Source organism: Lepidochelys olivacea (assembly GCF_965140295.1).
Source record: "Lepidochelys olivacea isolate rLepOli2 genome assembly, chromosome: 16".
NCBI lineage: Eukaryota > Metazoa > Chordata > Testudines > Cheloniidae > Lepidochelys > Lepidochelys olivacea.
This window is the reverse complement of record NC_140426.1, coordinates 20,273,763-20,279,339: the sequence shown is the minus strand read 5'-3', so window position 1 is coordinate 20,279,339 and position 5,577 is coordinate 20,273,763. Positions and strand designations below refer to the sequence as shown.

Here is a 5,577-nt window from a genome sequence, read left to right as displayed (position 1 = left end):
AGTTTCCACCTGAAACTGATAGTGTGGAGGAAGGTAGGCGAGACTGTGGGGCTGACCCATCAAGATGATAAATGTATCTTTAAAATTCTGAAGGTGGATTCCAGCCATGGGAAATATTCTGGGTAAGCAAAGGGGTGTTGCCCAGCTGTGAAATCAACAGCTGGAGCTGCGCACACTGAATTTGCAAAGGATCTGCTTCCAAATTCAGCTGAGAGACATCCAACGCCCTTTGCTTTGGTGAGGTTTTTACCCATCAGCTCTTTCTAATACGTTTACATAATTTAAGCAGATGAAGAAACATATCTTGCTGACCTGCTGATCTCCTGGCAGGCAGTGCACCTCACTTCCTGGCTCAGGGAGCCCAGCTGGGAGATGCATGTAACCCAAATTTACATTTTTAAGTGTGGAACATTATTCATGCCCAGATGGATGTCTCGGTGGGGGCAGCCCTGATTCAGTGGAGAGTGACTGTGGTGGGAAGGTTTTGAAGATTCTCTGAGCTCCGCTCAAGTGACAGGAAGTTGTGCATTTTTTAAATCCTTGCAGATTAAAGGCTGCTTTTTGATTTACCCACAGAGAAGCCTCATTGTTTAAAATATTCAAGTCAATTGGCTGCACCGTGGGGGAGAAATGTTTCAGACTCCCTTCTGCACATCCTTTCCCTTCAATAAAAAATGCCAGGGGCAGAAGCCCCAGTAATGCAGAGACCTTTGCCAGAGAGCCCCTTCTGGCGTTAAAATTCCATTTTAACTACAGATGGGCCCACCTCTGTTCTGAATATCCCTGACCCATGAAGCCTGGATCTAGAGCCAAGCTTTGCAGCTGACTCCAGTCTCAGGAACTGGCCCATGTGAAACTCTGGCTCTCCAAATACTCCCTGCACTTTGGGACAGCTCAGGTCTGGAGCCACATTTTGCATCTCATTTTCTGTGCTAGAATTAACCAAAGGGAATAATGGCTGGTGTCACTACTCCTGAAAACCCACAGTAGGAGAGGGAACGTGCTTGTGGTTCCATGCACTATATAACAGGGAGTTTATTATTAACATGAGCATTCCTTGACACAGTCGATGGTTACGCTGAACAAAATAAGGAACTGGCACACCCTCTTTAGTGATCAGTGTAAAACTCAGGGGTCTGATTCTCTGTCTTAGCAGCTGTATAGCTCCACTGACTTCCATCAAATGACTCCTGATTAACGCCACTGGGAGTCAGATCAGAATCAGATGCACAGTTCCCCTCAGCCTTGGTTCAGAATCATAAACCACAAGTTTCCTCATCTGGTGTCCAAACCGAGGGATGAACTTCCTGCAGCCAAGTCAATATATCTGCATTAATTTATAAGAGGTCCCCAACAAAAATGTCCCTGGGTGTATGTCAGTTTTAAGAGAATGCTGCACAGCTGTGGGAGTGAGTGAAAGGACCCTTTAGCTATGAGCCTCCTGGAGTACAGTACCGGCTCTCCTGCTCCAAAAAGCACAGGCCCCTACCACTTGAGCTGAAGGAGAATCTCTATTAGCAGGATAGGGCCTCTGATACACAGTTGAGCAGTTCTAACTCCATCCAGCAGAGGGCAGTGGTGCACTTATAAACAGATTGGTACAGCAAGAGTTGAATTGGTTGAAAATTTTCCATCCAAAACTTTCTTTTAGATGGGAAATAGCTTTTTAGTCAAAACACACCTTTTTGTGGGAAACGTCTGGGTTTGATTACTTTTTTTCATAAAACAACCAAAAAAAACCCAAACCAGAGATGTGGGGTTTGGCTGAAATTTTTCAGATTTTGGGAATGATGGTGATGGGGTGATGGTGATGGGGTTATGAAAAACCAAAAAATTCTAAGAAAAATGTCATTTTTGCCTACTTTTTGGGGGGGGGGGGACCTCAACATTTCCCATTCAGTACTAAGTGGGAGGCATACTCAAGGGAGAAAAAATAGTTTTTCACATTGGGGATAGGTTTGCAATAGAGCCGCAGTGTGCATACAAGAGAGGAATTTTACCTTACACCTGAGATTTCTTGTGATCTCCTTCCTTGTTGCAACAGTGAGACCCCATAAATAATAGTTTGGGACTCAAGTAATGCCTGGACTTAACTGTAAGCTTTGATCCTTCAGCTCGATCCCAACTGCTGATGCAGCCTCTGCATTTGTAAGATGGTGAGTGTGACATCCTGACACCCCAATCTTCACCACTGGCATGTAATTAGGATATGTTTTGCACAAAGGATGCCTTGTGAGGTATCATTCTAAAAGGCTTGATCTGCTAGACAGTCATATCTCATTGGATTGTATGTGCTACCGTCGTCTGTGAAGTTATGAAGTTTGGCTACGTATGTGCAACTGAAACCTGTTGTGAGGGTGAAAACACCCACAAGCAGCCTTGCAGGTACAACAGTAAAAAGGCCAAACAATGTGAATGGCTCACTGAGGAAGTGCACACAAGCACAAGGATTACCCCAGGAACTGTGAACAATAGAAACCTCTCCGAGATAGCACTACACCCTGGGAACTGTTGGACCCAGGTCACAGCAAAAGAGAGGTCACAGCAAAAGAGCTTTCCAGCAAGTGGGAAGAAGATACAAAAGGGGGAAATGACATCATGTGGGCACCTCATTCTCCCTACAACAACACACCTGGAAACACCTGAGGAACAAGGACTGAACGGAAGAAAGTGATGGTCCCAGGCTAAAGGGATTTCTAGACTGTGTATGAAAACTTGGGAAACCCAAGCTGCAAAGCCAAGGCAGCCAGTGCCTTAAGAATCTGCCAGCCTGTTTATCACTCAGGGTGAGAATTTGCTAATTCATATCCTACCTATCTAGTGTGTTAAGCTCAGTTTGCAGTTTTGTTTATTTACTAGGTAATCTGCTTTGATCTGTTTGCTAACACTTATAATTCCTTAAAATCTATCCTCTTGTAGTTTATAAACTTATGTTTTAATCCCAACCAGTGTGCGTTTGACTAAGGTGTCTGGGGAAAATCTCAGCATGGTTACCACAAGTGTGCATGGTCCTCGTCACATTGAGGGAGAGGTGGACCGGGTGTTAAACCCACATACTGGCCAGATTTGACCGGGGCAGGACGGTACTGCTCTGGGGTCCTAGCCTGGGAGACTGGTGGTTAGAGAGCCTACATGTAACTGCAGCTGGGTGTGTCCCTACCTGTGTGAATGCTGGTGAAAGTACAAGATTGGAGGGCTTTGCAACTTGTCACAGCAGCACAGTGTGAGAGGGAGCCCAAGCTGGTGGGTCAGAGGGCTCAGTGGTACCACAGCTCCAGGCGGCACGCCGGGGGGATTCCAACACAGGTAGCATGAGTTTTTACATAGGGGTCTCACTGGCAGATGACATTATCCCAATAACAAACACAAACACAGTGAAATCCCCCGTTCGCTAAAGAAAAGCCAGGAAAGAAAGCTGATTTCACGAGAGGGTGGAGAGCGAGATTTTACACCCATTTTTCTTTGTACCTATCGACTCGCTTGTTCATGCAAAAAAGGTATGGAGAAGATGTGGGATTTTACTGCATCATTATTTCAAAGTTATTTATTTATTTTCTGCAATCAAGTTGTTATGCTAAGATGGTAACAGGGAGAATTGCACAAAGTTTCTTGTATGAGAACTTCCCCAGAGGACTGCAGAGCAGACACAAATGTGGTGAGAGTGAAACAGACACAATTCATGAAACTGGTGAATCAGTATCATTAACCTCTGGAGAAACAGACCCCACAACATGCATGCTTTATTTGGAAAATATTCTTCAAGGAGTAACCCAGGAACATAGAGTACATCAGCCGCAAACAGTGACTCAGGAACTCCAAAGACTGAGGCTTTCCCAGACACTAAGCCACCCCCGAAAGAGGAGCTTTCCCATCCCACTGCTGTCTCTCAGCCGCAGGCTTTGAAACATCAATCACTGTGCAATCAAAGCCACCGCAACCATCCACCCTACTGATGCAGTTGGCAAGCATTAGAGATCCGTTCTCTCCTGCGCTGTGCAGGGGGGCATCTGGGAGCCAATTTCAGCTCCCAGATTTTTGAGATCTATCTCTGACGCAACTTAGAGCAGCTGCCGAGTGGTTCCAAGTTGTCCCAGCAGCCCAGAGTTCTCTGTGGACCCCAAAGCAATGGAGGATTGTGCTAGCAGAGGTCTGCTCTGCCAGGGCCCCAACGTGCCCGTATACCAGGAAGTCAGTCGGGGGCGGGGGGGGGCACAGATTCAGCAGTGCTTGCTCTGGCAAGGAATTCCCATCCAACGAGGTTGCTGGTTATTTGAAGCCAGATTCTGGACCTTTGTGCCATCTCAATAGTGCAACAGGGCCTTAACTATGTGGTTAATCTACTTGCATTACTGGCCTTTCTCTGTCTGTGGTCAGGCAACCTGGAGAGGACACACAAAGGCCAGCTACAAGGAAAAGTTGCCGAGAGGGCTTCACTGAGGCGGGGGGGTGATGTTGTGATTTTCGCAATGACCTGAATTGCTGGGTAGTGGCTGTGATATTTCTGGCCATAGCAGGAATTGTTAGGCCCTTGTCTGGACTCTTTCATTCTCCATGGTAGACACCCAGGCCATATGGTTTATAACACTATGCGGCTGTAGGAAGCCCGAGGTTTGGGCTGGATCAGAGCAAATTCGGGGCATCACACCAGTCTTTTGGATTTCAGAATCACATCAGTTTCCAGGGATGGGGTGTTGGTTTGTTGTTACCAGCAGCCTCCCTCCTGCAACCAAAAAGCAAAAGGGTCTGAGATCTGAGGGCCTTCCCTAGCCCCCACTTCCCCCAGTTTTCATTTTAACCATCCCCAGGTAACTGGAGGGAGAAAGTGGTTTGTGTTTGTTTTCTTCAGGAGACAGTAGGAAAAGTGCAACCAAGTCCACTGTTCTGTAGTGCAACCCGTCCAGGAAAGATGTGGTCAGCTGAGCTAACAATCCCTCCCCTGTTATCTCTGCCCACCTGTCAGCCAAGCAATCGCCAGATCTCCCCACTCTTCTCACGGCTCCTGGAATCGGGAGGTCGACTGGAACGTATGGACAGACATGCACCAGGGCGGGGGAAGGAGTATCGAGTCTCGCTGCTTTGGGTCCTGAAGAGGCGGGAGAGGGGGAAGCCATCCCAGCTGGGGAATCCCTGCTCTCAGCAGCCTGGAAGTGCAATAGGAAGGGGATGTCAGCCCTCCCCTCATTTATCTGTGCTGACAGATGTCAGAAGCGGTTAACGTGCTGCTGTCTGACACAGAGCAGGTCCTGCAGGATCCTCTTCACTTAGCACAGCTGGGCTCAGCCGCTGTGATCAAACTCCAGGTTTTAGTTTCTTTCGGGTGCTGCTGAAAGAGGCTGGACACACGGCCCTGAAGAGACTGAGGCCATCACATTGCATGGAGAGCTGCCGTGTGACCTTCCCTCAGCCCACCTCAGCAACATGCCTCCACCCTGACCTGGACAGATGGCCCGGACTTTGGGATGAGGGGCTAGTTCGGTCTTTGAGATGGGGGGATGGTCTCGTAGCTGAGGCACTGGGTAGGGACTCAGGAGATCTGGGTTGGATGCCTGGCTCGTAGGTCGTGCTCACGGGCTTAGG

The 5,577-nt window shown here is 47.9% G+C and overlaps 1 long non-coding RNA gene across 1 annotated transcript; it reads right to left on the bottom strand.

Moving 5' to 3' along the window:
- Positions 1-3,511: 3,511 nt before the first annotated feature.
- Positions 3,512-5,103, bottom strand: LOC311532204. The gene is made up of 2 exons (XR_014714349.1): positions 4,954-5,103; positions 3,512-4,720 (listed from the first exon to the last, which is right to left on the bottom strand). It is a non-coding gene; the product is annotated as an uncharacterized lncRNA (long non-coding RNA).
- Between the last annotated feature and the right edge of the window lie 474 nt (positions 5,104-5,577).